Genomic DNA, 17,023 nt, shown 5'->3' with positions numbered 1-17,023 from the left:
AAAAAAAAATAATTATAGATATATATATAGATATAGATATAGATAGATAGATAGATAGATAGATAGATAGATAGATAGATAGATAGATAGATATAGATATATAGTGTATACCAGCTTTAGCCTGGTGATTTAATTCCAGGGCATGGTCATCTCTGAGACCTGCTTCGTTCCAAGTTTATCTAAAAACCCACCGTTCTGTCTCATGAACACACACAAGACAAAATCGCTAGAGGCTTGTTGTTTCTTCTCGTGTAATGACTGTCTTAATGGAAAACAAAACTGGCTCTCTGGGGAGTGTGATGGTCACACTGGCCATTACAGAATCACTCAATAGAGGGTGATTGACTCGCTCCCTGCTCCGCTGTAAGCCTGTTAAGCAGCTCCTCTATGTCAAAGCTTTGCTCTGGGCATTTGCTGGTCCTTGCCTTTAAGGTCGGCTGGATAAAGTGCTTCCTCTAATTTAGTTGAAGCAAACGGTGCTCATTTGTGACTGCTGGGTAATATCCTATCGAGAGAGTGTGAACACATCTACCTTGAGTAACTAGGAGATAAAGTAAAGCAACAGGAATGTTAATCAGATTAATCACACAGTACCTACGGTGTAATTGTAATTAGGGCTGAATTGATTATTTGAGTAACTTGAATAATTCTATTACAAAAAAATGTTCGGGGCAATCATAGCTTTGGTATAATTGTTCCACATAGACTGTTGTAACTGTTGTGGCTCGTACAAGTCACTGTCTGGTACAGTCTTCATGAAGAGTGCCTCATTGGTGAATTATCATTTTGAGGGTCTAGCAAGCGTTCATGCAGAGATGGTTATCAATGTCAGTTCACACAGTGCCTTGACAATGTTCCTAAATATATGCAAAAAAAGAAGGGCCATAACATGTGGCATTATTGCCCCAGGTTATACCATTAAGAGATGAATGTGATTCCAAACTGTTGATTTGTTTTCATCCTGAATTCCAGTGTTGTGCAGTCACAGACTTAAGTGTTTACTGGAGTACCAGAGCCTTATTTGATTAACTGGAGTTTGTCTCTCTTTTGCTTACAGCTTAGCTGGTTGCAACAATAATTTCCACTGTCCCTGTGACTGACAATATTGAAAGTAAAAACCAAAAAATCACATCCTGTGGGGAGTTTTCATCCACACCTGTGACTTCTTAAACTTGAGACGACTGGATAAATGAAAACATCAGCTTCCTCTTTTTTTAGGTGAATTCACAAATAGTAATATCTTGTCAGTTAGCTTTCTTAGATTGATGCTAGATACCAAAGTAGCAACTGACATGCATATGTTCACTATAAAGAGAAGATGACAGAGTTGCAAAAGAAGCTACCCATCTATTTAAATCCTGGCAGTGTGATTTGCTATAAAAATAAAAATCTTTACGTTACGTATTTACTTTTTTCAGAGGACAAATGAAAGATGAAGTAATGTCCCTTCAAAATTCAATTTTGAAAATTCAATTCACTTAAAACAGAAAAGTTGGATTTAAAGGAAATTGAGTTTGAAATAGTTTACACATAATTATTATAGCAGGTTAGATTTCAAATTACAGGTCTGACCTTGCAACAACCTGATATCAAGGATTTGCTGCTGCTCTTTACATACACTCTGAAAACCCATTTGTTTAATCTAACTCTCTGTCATAACAAACTGACTGATTTTGTGCCCATTTGTCCTAAGTATCTTTTTAATCCAACTTTTATGTTTGTGAATGTAAATAAAATTGATTAGTATTGCTGATATTAAAGTTATATTTTAAGGTATTCTGCAAAAAAATTCCACTCTGACAAAAAATATATATTTTGTTCTCTCATCTAACTAGCCAGCATTCCAGATCTATCTGTTTTACTGAACACAAAAAGTTTTTAACACAAATGAAAAACATTTAACATCCTCCACTTTGTCTAATCTTTGGAATGTGTTTCACTTATTTATGGTGTTTATAGGTTAAACACTATTTTTGAACACAAGCCAACACATGTATTGTCATTCATTTCTCATTTTCACCTGCTTCCATTTCCTCTGGGATATCTCATCACTTTCTGATGTGAGGCTGGGAAAAAAAGAAATGCAATAGACAGGCAGCTTATATTTCCCCTGTGTGACAGCCACAACAAAAACTTCATATTCTTCAGTGACCATACAGCAAGGGAGGAGATGGCTGGAGGACATCAAGGAGACGGGTGCAGAGAATAGACATAGACAGACCGACACAGACAGACAGATAGAGTCACAGTTGGAATGTTCAAGTCTAGAAATAAACCAAGACCAAATTTGGGGTGAAGGCTCTAAAAGTTTTGGCAATCAATACCATGAACCTCCCTGACTGCTGACTGTCAGGATGGTCTGACAGGCTAAACCGACTAATGGCACCTAATCACATCAGTGTGAGGAAACTCTGACTAAGCTTCCCCTCAAATGGTCTATCCAGTTTAACAAGGAGATTGAGGGAAAAGTAAAAAACGCTGAAAAAGGAAGTACGACAGAAAGAGGGAAAAAAACACAAAAGAGATTGGGAAGTGGAGCTGCAGTCTGTGTGAATATATGAATCAACAAAGTATGGCGCAAATGAGGACACGGCTGAAATAAACCTTCATAGTCCCCTAGGGTTGTACAGTTGATTCAGGCCGATGCATGAATGATCATAAATCACTCTGCAGTATTGTCTAGTGACCACTTGGAGGCCACAACACTTACCTTCTAAGAATGATTCAATATGATTGAAGATGAATATATTCTTTAACCTTGTGACCTCTTGCATTTTTTTTTTTTTTTTTTTTGTATTTTTTCCTCCATTTCTGTTTTGGTACAGCAGTGATCATTAAATATATAGAAAGAAACAACAGTTAAACTAAATTGATATTAAAAGCAATAAAACACAAATATGCGGTTAAACTTAATTAAACTAACAACTAACAACATTTTAATTAAAAAACATTTTGTAAATAATAAGAAACCAAATCAGTATCCCCAGGACCAAGAGCAAAGTCAGCTGAAGAATCTGATGCATAAATTACTCAAATTGACTACTGAAAGTTATATGATTAAAAAGGCTTAAACCAAATGATGCCTTTGTGCTTGTGTCAACAAATTAAAACAAAAAAAAATTCTAGTTGTTTTCTAACACTTGTTTTAAATTTTACCTGGTAAATACAGTATTTACCTGTTTTATGTTTTATGAATGCATTGCAATTTTACTCCTGTAGCACCTGGTAAATATTTCATTGTAAAAAACATCCACCCATTCATCCATACAGTCTAAATTAGATATTAAAAAGAAGCAAAATCCATATTACTGAGAGAAAGAGCAAACTCAGCAGCAGAACAGAAGAAATTAAAAAAGATCTAATCTTTATAAATTATTTATTTCTTGTTGCTTATTTAAAAAAAATTAATAGCCTAATTAAAGTATTTTTTTCTTGCCCTAACATTGTGAAAATGTACTTGTTTTGCAAAATTCAATTTTAAATAAAAACTTTTGCCTAGTAGTTTAATTAGCAAAAACCTCTTGGTATAGATCCTCATATTTATAAGCCATGCTTGTTTCTTTTCAGCACCAGAAAAGTTTAACTTTGACGAATTGTCCACAGAAAGGTAGAGAGGCACAAGACGTTTCTGTGGATGAGCTGAAACAAGTGGGCTATTCTAGTTCCATTTCAGACTGGGAGAAGACAGAGAAACTCAACGAAATAGTTCAAATGATCAGCTGGGAAGCACCAGCGAGTGCATGCACGCTGGATTTGTGAGCACATGAAGGTGTACACATCTGAGTTTCTACAACGCAGTGAGAGGTAGTTGGTAGGCATATAATCCTAGAGAATGGAACTAATCATTAGTGGTAGCTGATGGAGGAGAGAGAAAAAAAAACAAAGATAAATTGAGGACATTTAGTTTGATGAGTGATATTCAAACATGGAAACATTCTATAAAGTTGGTTAGAGCATTTGTGGCAGTTTTGTTCCCTGACTACTGAGTACTCTGTCTGCTCAATTGTTATTTTTTTTCTTTCTTCTTACATCTGTTATGTAACAGGTTTTTGTCTTTTCTTTCTTACATTTGTTGACGTAACTAGTCATAATGATAATGTGATCAAAAACTGTGGAAATAAAAAGGCTCCATTTTGAGGTCACAAACTGGTATGAAAGACAGGCTGGACCATATGCCCCCCGGCTTCTGGTCTCCAACAGTGTGATGTAAGTTCCAAGAACAAAAGGTTGTCTTCCTTGCCTCTGCTGAGGAAAAGTGCAACACACTTCTTAATTGGTGCTGTGATCAGAGAGGGATCTGGGCCCAGGGACCGGCAGCTCCCGGCAGCTCTGTCATCCAGGGAACACTGGGGTGTTGCTCCCGTCTGTCTTGATTAACAACCTCTCCCTTTGACCCCTCCCCTGAGTCCTGACAGGCACCTTGCTAGAGCAGGTGCAAGCACAAATACAAAGTGCAGACACTTACAAGAGTATGCAGACAGAGAGCAGCCTGCACACTTATAGGCGCACACACACACACACGCACACACACACCAGTCTATTTTAAAAAGGAAAACCGTTGTTGCTGCTTTTATATAAAAAGAAGACAAATGTCATTAGTGACTGCCCTTACCCTTACAGTCATGGCTCTGTTGTGGTCACTGAAATGAACTGTGAGTGACCCCAATGTAAATGTTCTGCCTAGTATTTGTGGGAAAGTAAATCAAGCACCACACGACTTGTTCCCCAACTCTGCCTTATTTGGTTGCCGGTCAGCACCATTTTTTGTGCGGTTATTTAATCTTAGGCCCCTGTAATAAATCTGATTCCTTCATGCTGATGCACTCCACTTGTACTTTGGGGCGCCAGTGAGAATATGTGAATCAGCGAGTCAAAGAGGCCTATTTGGCTCAATCAGGGGAGCCATGACGGAATGGAAAAGCGGTAATTGCACTGCAGCCGTTGCATTGACATTCAGCCCACTTCCAGTCTTTATTGACTACCCCAAATCTCCAGGGAATCTTAATGTTTAATCTCATCTTCCCTTTACCTTGAATTATATTGTGGCAATAATACACTGAGCAACGTAGCCCATAAAGTTCTTTGTGTCTGAATGGTTTGTGTATATTGTCTTATAACGCTTTGTGCTTCCTCTAATGTTTAAGGACATAATATAAAATAAATTAGGTCAAAGAATTAGGTGAGGAGTATGTCCCACCATTCTAAAATAAAATATTTGAACCTAAAGAACTTCAGATTGTATATGAGACTTATTTAGAAAGTCCAGAAGCCACTGTGTTTGTCTTAGGGGACGGACATCTATTAAGCACACTCTCCATCAGGCTAAAGTCAAAGAGCCTTCATCCATAACACTGTGTGCCAACTCCTGCCTCTCCTCCCTTTATCCCCTCACTGCTAATTATCCAGAAGATTGATTACCTCATGGGATCTAATACAGAGGCCACAATTCCACACTCAAACACACATTTGCATAGGAATCAACAGCCCTAAAAAAAAACATATACTCTCTCATATAACCTGATCTGCCTGTGTCATTTTAGTTTAGCCAAAGAGGGAGCAGTCATTTGTGATGTTCCAAATTTTAACCAAATTAGCCAAGACCACCATCTATGGTGAATTGTAGCATCTTAAAAGTCAATAATTTTCCTTAACTATGGAAGCTATGGCAGCTTTGTTTAACCAGAAGTTTTTTTTGTTTGTTTGTTTTTAATTAGTATATCTATATTCAGGAAATTGTTTGTGATATATTTGATTGTACCAGCAGGTTCCTTCCCAGAGTAGAAGTTCAGTCAATGAAGCAGTTTATTTATTTTTTTTGTAATTTCTAAAACATTAAAGTACCAGGTGCTACTGTTAGCACCACTTCTGCCTCTGCTTCTTCTATATTCCTGTTCATCCTAATGTAGTTATTTTAAATTCAACAGCAAGGCTGCTGGGAAGGGCGTTAAAAAGTATACGTACTTTATATAATAATAATAAAAAAGGCTTAAGAGCGTTAGAGAAGTTGTCATGAAACCATTGCAGGTTTGAACATGTTTCCTCCAAGTCGATAAAGTAACTTAGCTATTGGAACCTAAAGAGAAGAGAAATGGGGTCAAGACAGACTACATTTAAAACCATGATGCTGAGAGTCACCACTTTTTCAGCCAGATAAAAGCTTTGTCAACATTTTTCCTCGTTTTTAATGCCCCCGGGCTAAAATGACATGCCTGACAAGTTGGCGAACAGCGTTGCTTATCACCTCAGAGGCAAGGCAGGATGTATTATGTGTCATGTTTGTGCTGTGTGCTTGTTAATTCAGTCTGTAACTCTCCATCCAAACACAATCCTCTTGGAGGAAAGCAGTTAAACAAGCTGTTTGCTAGGAGTCTGCTTCATTGAAGATACTACACTCATGATGAGAAAATTCTTACCTGCTTCTTACCTTACCATCAACACTTCACCGTGTCTTACTTTCATTTACCTATCAATTATCTTGTGGGTTTCACTGTCAATGAATCCTCACTTTTTTATCTTCCCTTTCCCATTTTTTTTATAACTCCCTTCACTCTGTCTCCTTCCTCTCTATCGCTCTAATCCCCTCAACCCTCTTGCTCCTCCCAGAGGAGGTGCTCTGACCCTGGCCCCGCAGTTCCATTTTCGTTATAATCTTCGTCACTCCACCTCCCCCGTTGTCTGATTTGCACACTTCATGAACTGGAACGTCTCTATCACCGGTATTCCCCGTAGCATCCACCCTGGTGCATTATCCCTGAGCTGTCGTACCACCTTGAACACACCATTTGTCCAGGTGACCGTTAAGACAGGAAGCATATGCATGGGAGTGCACAAGCAGCATGCCCAAAATAATAATGGTGTGCTCGGCTTGGTTGGTCTCACACTCTAACCTCACACCTTGGGCTTCACAAAGGACTGATCGCTCCTGTACTGTGGCTTTGGGCTTTATTTCGTTTGCCTTTCTGTGTATCCAATCAGGAGACTGGAAGTTTAAAGCTTTGTGATGATCATGGAAACAGTCAAAGATGTCAAGCTGTGCATCTGTATATATATTAATATATTATATATATTAAAAAAAATCTATCTTATCTTACCTAGGGATCCAAATAGGATGTCGGAGCTTAGCCATTGTATCCCAGGTTATATCTTTATACCTGGAATTACAGCTCATTAAAATGAATTATTATTAGTGTTTTTTGTTTGTTTGTTTGTTTGTTTTTTTTGTTTGTTTGTTTTGGAAATTTAAAATTATTTTCCTCAGTTTTTGTAAGACACCAGGGACAGGAGCCCCCAGTGGACTCAAAGATACTAGCTTGGGTTTTTGTCATAGCGGGAAGGTTTGAGTCATTGTTCATTTGGTCTGTTTTGCCCAAGAACCACCGTGAAAGAATAACACCCAGCTCATGAACCAAAGACTGCCCTAATTTGTAATTACCTTCTGCAGTGTTCTGGAAGACTGAAGGTTGGACTTGTCTAGGATGTGGATTATCTAGTGTACTGAGATAGCAATGTTGTGCAGACTCACATCAACACACACATTCTCTGGGTGTGAAACTGATGAGTTTCCACAGACTAGAACTTGATTGACTGGGGCAGCCACATTATTAATGTGATTTTTCTGTCATGCTATTGTTAAACATCCCATGTGCTACCTCTAGTTCTCTGCACTGGCTTGTTTTAAATAGTTTAAATGTAATTTGTAGCCAGGAAAAAGTGAAAAGGTAACTTGGATCTAGTCAGGGTTATAAAATCAACTCAGCTGGTCTGCTGAAGGATTTAAAGTTGACAATTCTGTGACTAATCCACCAGATGTAAGGGTTTTTTGTTTTTTTGTTTTTTTGCCATTCAAACCCAAATGGAGTTGCAATGAATCAAAACGCTCTCCACAGTTGCCACTCAGTCCATGCAGCTATTAAACTGAATAACCCTGCTGAGGCATTTCTGAAGCGTAACACACTATTCTCTTATGTGTGTGCACGGAGGGGAACTGTTATTGGATAAAGCTACAGGGATTAAACATGGATAAAGTTGCAGCTTTGTTGCACAGACGGTGAGAGGAAAGTGAAGCTCATGATTGATCTCTGCTACAACAGTTTTTACTTACCTTTAATTTTTCATTGTGTGACCAAGGAATGGACTGCAATTCATCCAGTATTTGTTTGAGAAAACCTTTTTTACGGCATAACTATTCCTTTCCTTATATGTAGAAAACGTAAACTTTTTAAGGCCCATTTATAAAGTTGACACACTGTAACTGTCTTAACGGATCACTACAAGTACTTCTGATGTTTTGAGGAATGTCTTACTCACTGGTAGACATAAGGAAGCACTGTGTTGGCAACCACAACATGAAATGTCCTTGAAAGCAGTGCCGATGGCTTAAATTCATTCTCACTTTACAAAGTGTGTGCTGCTTAAATGGCCCCTGTTAGCTGTAGAGGCAGCACTGATACAACAGTAGTGAAGGTGTACACTGGAGGTGACTATGTCAGCAATGGTGTTGAATGAAGAGAGTGGACTACCAGGTTGTGCAAAAATGAATAGGGCAGAACTCTGCCAATGGACCGCTCCTTCCCACAGAGGGCTTTATGGCACAAACACTCTGCCAGTTCAACTGTGCCTCAGTGGAAGAATGTGGAAAGTGAGAGGTCAGAGTGGAAGAAAGACATAATTAAGGCAAAAGAAAATGGAGGGTAGTAGTGTTGTCCTAATAAAAACAAACAAACAAAAAATAAACAATGCGCACATTTTTATATTTTGCATGTCTCATTGATACCATCACAGATTGACAGAAATTTCAGTCGGCGCAAGGTAGCGTCATCTGTGTGTTTTGACTGAGCATTTCTTAAAAGATTTGTTGCCACTGACAACCTCAAGGGACGTCTTTTTGTTGTGATGGTTCTGTTTATGAGGGCACAGATTTTTCAGAATCCTCTTCAGGTCAGAGGCATGTGGCATTGGGAGTACTGGAGAATACATTAACTGTGGGAGGAAAATGGGAAATGGTCGAGTGCTTTTTCACAGCTTCATTAAACTAAATACTCTTCTGTGTGGAACAACATCAAGAGATGTGCTGTGGGACTGATGTTCTGATGGGCAAAGAACCACTTCAATGCTGCAATCATAGGCATCTCTAACAAGCATAACTTTTTCTTTTATTGAAAAGAAAACAAGAGCTGCATGTTTTCACGGAAACAAAAATTGGTCCTCCACAAAATTCAACATTTATTGCCTTTACCCACATGTTTATTAAAATGCACTCACTCCAGTAACATCTCTATAAATATTTAGGTCCCTCCAGAACTGCTAATTATACCAACAAGGAACATGATTCAATTGGATGGCATAATAGGCACACCGATCCACTGGAGAATATGTTCTCCATAGTTTATATGATGAGAGTGTGACAGAGTTGGCAGAATAATTGGCCTTTAGCTAAGATCAGGATCTTCAGCCAAGTCATTGTCTGAGCAAGTTGTTTAAGACATGGATTTTTTTATCTTCTCAAAATATAATTTTATATATATACTATTTAATGAATAGCTCAAGTAAGAGGTAGGTCTGACAAAAATCCTTTTTTTTTTTTTTTCTTTTTTCTTAAATGGGCTCTGCATTCCAGATTTAGAGGTGCAATTATTCAATGCAATCTCTCTCAGACTGCATTGCCATGACATTAGGATTCATTCACAGTTGACAATTCTGGGCTGTGCTTCTATTCAAGACCAGAGAAATAATATCACTTCAACTCTAGCCAATCTGTTGGCATCTTCTCGTAACCTGACAATTATGCTAAGGTTGCCAATGTCTCTTAAGCACACCAGACTGACTTTGGACACAGTGAGGTTAGGATGAGAGGTAATTCACAGCAGAATAGCTTGATCTCCTTCTGACACCGCAGAGAAAGGAAATGACAGAGAGCCAATTGACCCCTTTTCCTTTTTTTAAAAAAAAAATATATAAGAGAAATGCTGAAAAGGAAGTGGTGTCAAACATTTTGTTAAAAGTCAAAAATAAGATCAAACAATAAAAGTTGCAGTGATTTTCAAGATATCAAGTCCATGGTCATTTTTTGTGTTCTTTGTTCATTCACCCAGTGCTATCTTTAAGATCAGAGCTAATTCTGTCCACATCTTGCTGTGAAACTTTTCGATTAACTCTGTGATGTTTCCACTCATTAAAGACTGATCATTTGAGATGTAGAGCATCCCTAATTTGTGCAATTATTAATCACATCATCTTAATTAAGTGCTAATTATAGTCCTTGCACAAGTGTGCAGAGCCATGGAGATTAACTGAAACGTAGTGAACATTTTAAGTGTACGCAAGACAAGATTCTCTGACATCAAATTAAAACTCACAATTGCAGGATCAAACCTTCCCAAACACCTAGATCCAAAAGTTAAGCTTCAGAAGAATATTCTGACCAATAACTCTTATAACTTACAAGAATTTGAGCTTTCTTTTTGTTGTTTTGGCAGACCGTTGTAGGCTGGCTGAACGTGGACTGTATGGTGTGAACTTCTTATCCTGGTGTCATGTTTTGTCCAGTATTACTGCCCGAGCCGGTTTGTTCTTATTCTCCATATTCCAGCTCATTTAGACAACGGAAATGAAAACATTTAACAACATGTTTGCAATTTTGAATGGTGTGGAATGGAGTTTTGCCCTCAGGCAGCATTTAGTGATCGGCAGCCTAAGCAGAATAGATAAGAGGGAGATTCGTTCACCAAATCCAAACCAACTCTCGGGAGAGTTCTGCTCTGTTATAAGGATATTAGCATTACCCTGGTAACCCATGTTCACTTCCTTGTATATTCCTCTGTCCTGGCTTTTGTCTATAAGCCATGAATATATATCAAGTGGAACAGGCTCATAAAAGTATTTTATAAATAAAACATGCACGTGTCTGGTTTGTATTACTTCCTTTAGCCAGGATAACATGGTGTTGTTATTCACCTTAAAATAATTATTTGCCTTCCACAACTGTACTGTTTCAGCGTAATGCCATAATCCTCACAGGCGTAGAGACCTCTCTTTGCCGTTAACCCCATGTAGCCTTGCATAATAAAACAATTGGAAATTGTAAATACTTTTTTACCGAGGGGAAAAGTATTTTCTTCTCCATCCTTCCCTCTTACATTACCAAGAGATCTGACACCATAACACCTCCCCATGCATCTGATGCCAGTGTCAATAAGTAGTATAAATAATTCCTTCCCATTTTTTATCGTACAGTTATTGGATCTGACCATGCTAGTGAGGGGATGGCATGTCTTCCCGCTGTAAACAGATGGATGAAGGATGAATCTGGACTAAAGGGCCCTGATCACAAAGACACTCAGGCATATTCATATTTCCTTTGAAGATGCTCTACTTTAGCATCTTTAGTTTCTTCCACTGTTTTCTCCAGGGTTGTTGTTTGTGCTAATGCCTCTTTTCCATCTCGCTGATGGCTGAGGGAGATTTTTGCATTTTAGGCGAGCAGTTTTGATCATGGCAGTGCGCGCCTCATCCAGGCATCTCTGCATCTTTGATGTATTACACACTGATGGAGCGCATGCATTTCTTTCCCCCTGCAGGTTTTAACAATCTCGCAGACGTCCTACTGCTTTTTCAACATGCCAATGAATCATCTGCTAGTATGCACAACCAGGGAATAGATCTGGGCACGGATGAAGACGACTTGCAAGAGTGATTGTCTTTAAAAGTGCTGCAGCTCAGGATAAGATGGACACGATAAGCTCTTTTTTTATACAGATCACCCTCTAATTAAAGGATGATGGAAAAGGAATCAAATTTGAGGTGTGGCGTTTCCTAACTTAGTCTTCAACACATTGGAAGAAGCTATTAGTGAGGCAAATCAGAGACGTAAACAATATTCATTATGCAATTCATATGACAGGACTGAGGTCATGATAAGTTGCAGCAGCACTGTATATGGGGCCAGCGGTTTATAATGCAGGAATTCTTATTGATCCAGATTGGTGGAGAGGAAAGTAATCGATAGAGCTGATCCCTCTCAGTTGATCTTAAGAGAGCTGAGGTGCCAGGTGAAAAATGATCCATTAGAAGAATGAGAAGCAGCCTCAGTGGAGTGCATTAAGTCACTGTTAAGGCCGTGCTATAGTCCAGCCATATGGATTTAACCATTTCACCTCTGCAGCTGTAGTGAACACACTCCTTGTCTTGTGGAACTGTAAATGTGCTGCAGTATGCACGCATAGAATCATTGTTGTATCACATGACTAAAAACATTGCAGTGAACGTGAGCACTCATTCATTTGTCGACTTCTGCTCTTCAACACGACACGACAGAGCTAACATGCTGCAGCATCTACTCTCATGTAATATCACCTTGTAAGGACATTTCCTGGACACTAATCGGAGATTATTGTAAAAAAAAAAAAACAGCAAGATGAGCAGGGATTACTGCTCATCTTGCTCATCTCAGGAACAGGGTTTGATTGGATACAGGGTATCATCAACATTGCCACACACTGTAGTGCTTCTCTGCATTTGGTCCAGATGTAATGGGGATTGGTTAAAAAGCCTCTGTTGTTTTAGATGATCCATAATAATTTCAAAGTCCAAAGAAGAAAGGAAAGTTACTGACTACTTCAGTATTATAGGCTACGATTCAGCAGCAGCAGCATTGTCATAGTCATTTATATAAAGTTAAACGCATAATTGGCTTCTACAACTACACATTGCAGCTGAATTATCATTACCCCATCATTTCTGAGTCGGTCTTCTGTAGTGTAAGTTGTGTGTTTACCTTATAATTTTTGCCTCAATGTGTCCGTAAGGGCAACGTGGAATTGTCAAAGGGAAACAAACAACCTAATGATGCCTCATTATCCCGGTGATTCGCACATAGCAGCAGACTGTATCATTTAACAGCATGGAGTAGGGCGAAAACAAAAGGAAGATGGATGAAAACAACTATTAAGGTCGCCTAAAAGCATATACTTAAGAGTCTGGCTGTCTCTATTCTGCAGACGAGTGTCTTGGAAAGTTGAGCTATAGAACATGTAAAGGTGGAGGTAGAAGAAAGTCTGTTTAAATCAGTTCAAGATGTCAAGATTAAAATGGATAAAGCTATTTGGAGTTAGGAAAATTACCTGTTTCCTTCAAATTCATTCAGACAATCCTTTTTTATGTTTTCAGTAAAGTACTTGTCTTTTGTACTTATGCTGTAGTAAGTGATAAACTGCATTACAGGGTATGAGGTAATTCAGCCAAATAGAGGTTTAGTTCAGTTCATCATTTTAGATCAGGGTTCTCTCCTGTATTGACCTTTGAAGATAAGAGTGTGGGAGCACAGCACACACCATATAAAGGATTATTATGAGAACATTTTAATCTTAAATATTTTCTAAAGTAAATTATCCTTTTATAATTTAATACATTAGTGTATTAATACATTTAGCACATTACAATACTTATTAAATACATTATTTAAAGTTGTCAACAGTTTAGGTTTTAAGCAAGCAAATCGGTTTCAAGTGAGAGAACAACAGCCAACACAAGTGTTTACGAATAATAATACATTTTTAAAAGTCTCATTATTGATTTAAATTTTGTTAGAATGTATATCTTAACAAGTAATTTTAAATTATATGTAGCTGTAACATTCTGTAACTGTAAACTGTAACTGCAACTTTAAAATTCTGTTTTCCGTTTTTTTTCCTACAAATCTTACTTCAAAAACCTGAGGAGAAAAAAAAGATGATTTTTCTTGACTGTAGAATACTAATAAGTGCCAAACTAACTTTTCTGTTTGTTTATTTTTCAATTCAATAAGGAGTATGATTTTTGTCTGAGGTTGAGGGCAAATGCACAACAGTTTATTGTATATCCTCTTGACAATAAGCCAGTGAGCCTGCAGAAGGGCACTCTCTCTAAAACAGTACATGCTCCCTGCTCAGAAGCATGCCCTGCTGTCAGGCAGAAGGGCATTTACTGGATAACTGCGTGTAAACAGTACACGGACTGCCATGAGTGATAAGACCAGGAAGGAGTCTTCAACCGCATTTTCCACCATAGACAAACGACTGGTGGTGGGCTTATCGTTGTCAATTCGTGTAGCTCCAAGATGCTTTGTCTTTTTTTCTTCTCCTTCTGCCAGGAGTGTATTTATAGTCCTGGCTCTTGCTGTCTGGTTTTTACTCCTCCAAAAAAGCTAAAATAGGGGTTGAATGCGAAATATTTTGGGTGTGAGCGTGATTAAATGTTGATGATCCCAGATGGCTGTGTAAGTACAAAGTTGTGAGTTTGTGAATACCACACACGCCTCTGTTTTCCCCTTGTTTGATGTCGCCCATACATCAGTATTTATAGCAGATGAGTGTCTGACTTTCTGTTTTGAAATGAGGAGCTGAGGTGGATGATGCAGAGAGGTGACGTATCGCTTTATCTTGACAAGTTCACACTTCTTTGTTCTCATCTGATGTTAGGACATGAATGAATGTGCCAACTGAAGGGCAGAGAGGGCAGGAGTCTCTTTGGTGTCCTGTCAGTTACACTCTGCCGACTTATGGGCTTATATGATATTTTTATACTTGCCTCTGTGTTTTAGTATCTGCAAGGCTTGTCAACAGTGTGCAGCTCGTGCGTTGACGTAGGTACATTGTGAACTACCCCTGGGGGCTGCTATCCGCTCTGCCACTTGAGCTTTCCTCATTGTCGACTCAGCATGTCCGACAAGCTCCCTGGGTTGCTACCCTGCCATGGCTGACACAGGGTGGTTAGTATGTATGAGCGTCTGTGTGTATGAGTCTGTGTGATGAGGTCAGCAATTGCCAGAGGCCGGTCACTGGAGAGAAAGCGAGGTTCCCAGCGGACACCTGCTGCATGGCCTTTTGCGCCATGTATTGTCAGACATTATAACTACTAAGTGAGGGTTACATGGGAAAATAAACCTTTTGCCTAAGAGAAAAGGTAAGAACTGACCTGTGCAGAGGTTATTGTGTTTGCTAAGTTAATGAAACAGAAATAATTGATGTTTACAAGGTATTATTAGGGATAATATCAGCAAAAAGCAAAATATGCATTGGTTCCAGTTGCTGTAGTATGCTGCGGCCAAAATGGTGCAAACCCTTTCCACTGTATATACCATACATCTGAGCAGCCTTCAATCTGAAAAGCACTACTCATACAGTACATAATGAACTACAGTAATGAACTGTGCTAAATTATACTCACGATTATAGTTTTGTTGAACAAGCCGTTAGAGTATGAGACATAATAGCCCCCAATTTCATGGATAGATTTACAGGCAGTAATCATCTCAGAGTCCCCGCACCAAATCTCATTCTGTGTGACTGGTGTTCAAGAGTGATTATTTTTTGTTAATACTCCTGTAATTAAATGCATGTGTAGACTGTGAGTGATTACACTTCCTGACGGGTAATTGCTCTGCGGCTCAGATCATTGTGAGAATGATAATCAAATCTGTGGAGTTTTGAGCATGTGTCCGCTGAGCGCAACTGAACAGCAGTGAGTCACCGGTGGTGACGAAAGGATCAGTCAGAGACATTGTTCTTCTTAACAACCTTAACTAATAAAGTTCCACAGGTACAGGAAACAAAACGGAAACATTCACAAAACAGTTGCTTCAAGATAGTAGTTCTCACCCTAAAAATCCAAATGTGACATGTTTTTGTAGTATGAAAATGATCATTGCTGAGGGTTTAACTGTGTCACAACGTTGACACAAGCAAATTCTGCAGAGAGCTCTAGGTTTAACAGTAACAGATCTGCAAGCACGTAGATGGACATTATTTAGGAGGTCAAAGGGCATCATGTACTTATTGGAAAAGAAAAAAAGCGCTTAGTAGCAGTGTCAGTTACAGAATTCAATGTGTGATTAGTGTGTTTATTATCCTCATAAGTTGCACTTAAACACAGAGCAAACGAAAATAAAATACAATCACTATGTTGTCGTGATCAATTTAAACATTTAAAGAAGTCCCTGTAATTCATAGCAAAATTTGAGGTAGACCTAATCCCTTGAATCTAAAAATATTAATGCTTAAAAGTAACTTACTGGGGGTATACTGGGACTGTAACAGGAATTAAGGAAACTAAATAAAAAGTATTATTCCACTCTTGGTGTGAAAACGTTGCAAAAACTATTGCCACTACTTCTACAGATATTACTACTGCTTAAAGTAGTAGTACTATAAATACTAGTAGTATTATAAATGCTAGTACTGTCCCACACAAAAGTTAGATTGCAGAAGTAAATAACTCACATCACAAACTCTATTTCGTAGTGGCTATCTACAGTCTACAAAAATTAAAAATTAATTTCAGGGCTGGATTTTTCAGTGCTGCCTTTACTATCCTAGGAAAAATCAGATTGGAGATTTGTGGTTGCAGTTCTCTAATTGACAGGGTCACATTAGTGCAGGCTTTCATGATTACTGTTCATGATTACTGCTAACAGTATCGGATAGAGCTCCAGAGCAAATGTAGACGAGGGAATGGAATACTAAGCTAGGCCAGATGTCTGGCAGCAAGCAGTAGTGCAAGAAAGCCCAGGACGACTTTAAAAATATTGTGTATTAATCTTCTGAAGTGAGTTTTTTTTTTTCTGGTGGACTTAATTTGCTCAACACTTGTGTAGTTGCACTGATATCCAAACTGGGCACTCATCCACTCTAATATAATTTATGTTTCAGACCCCTGATTAAAAACTGGAGTAGATCCATCCAACACTATGAGGAGACACAACAGCCTCTGGTAAGAACATCATCATCACACTGTTAGTCTGTAGAAAAGGATAGAGGTTCTGCTGAAAAATCTGCAAATCTCATCTCTCATTGTGAGGACAGTAGTATATCCTGATTCTAAAACTAAAATTTAAAGACACTGAGGACTCATAAAATCCCCTTACATTGTCAAAATCTCCTCACACTTGCATTTGCAAAAAATTATTATCACAGTCTGACGAAAAATCTCACAGAAACACACACAGCCGACCCTTATATGCTTATGACCTACTTTCCCGGAATTGTTGTTA

General features: G+C 38.4%; 2 protein-coding genes across 5 annotated transcripts in view; one reads left to right on the top strand and one right to left on the bottom strand.

Annotated features, from left to right (window-relative positions):
* The window catches only part of LOC103390683 (5,6-dihydroxyindole-2-carboxylic acid oxidase), a 230,759-nt gene that overhangs the window by 77,308 nt on the left and 136,428 nt on the right, over positions 1 to 17,023 (top strand). For 3 of the 4 annotated variants that reach the window (XM_025065559.1, XM_025065833.1, XM_008326633.3), the window contains one exon: positions 16,683 to 16,743. The exons of the other annotated variant lie outside the window; for it this stretch is intronic. The gene's annotated coding sequence lies outside the window, so the exon portion shown is untranslated. The remainder of the gene's footprint in view (positions 1 to 16,682; positions 16,744 to 17,023) is intronic. 4 annotated transcript variants of the gene reach the window in all.
* The window catches only part of LOC103390678 (receptor-type tyrosine-protein phosphatase delta), a 259,293-nt gene that overhangs the window by 193,952 nt on the left and 48,318 nt on the right, over positions 1 to 17,023 (bottom strand). The gene's annotated exons all lie outside the window — the stretch shown is intronic.

Source organism: Cynoglossus semilaevis, chromosome 1, assembly GCF_000523025.1.
Source record: "Cynoglossus semilaevis isolate Cse_v1.0 chromosome 1, Cse_v1.0, whole genome shotgun sequence".
Classification (NCBI taxonomy): Eukaryota; Metazoa; Chordata; class Actinopteri; order Pleuronectiformes; family Cynoglossidae; genus Cynoglossus; species Cynoglossus semilaevis.
The sequence above is the reverse complement of the archived record's forward strand: the minus strand, read 5'-3'. Positions and strand labels throughout refer to the sequence as shown.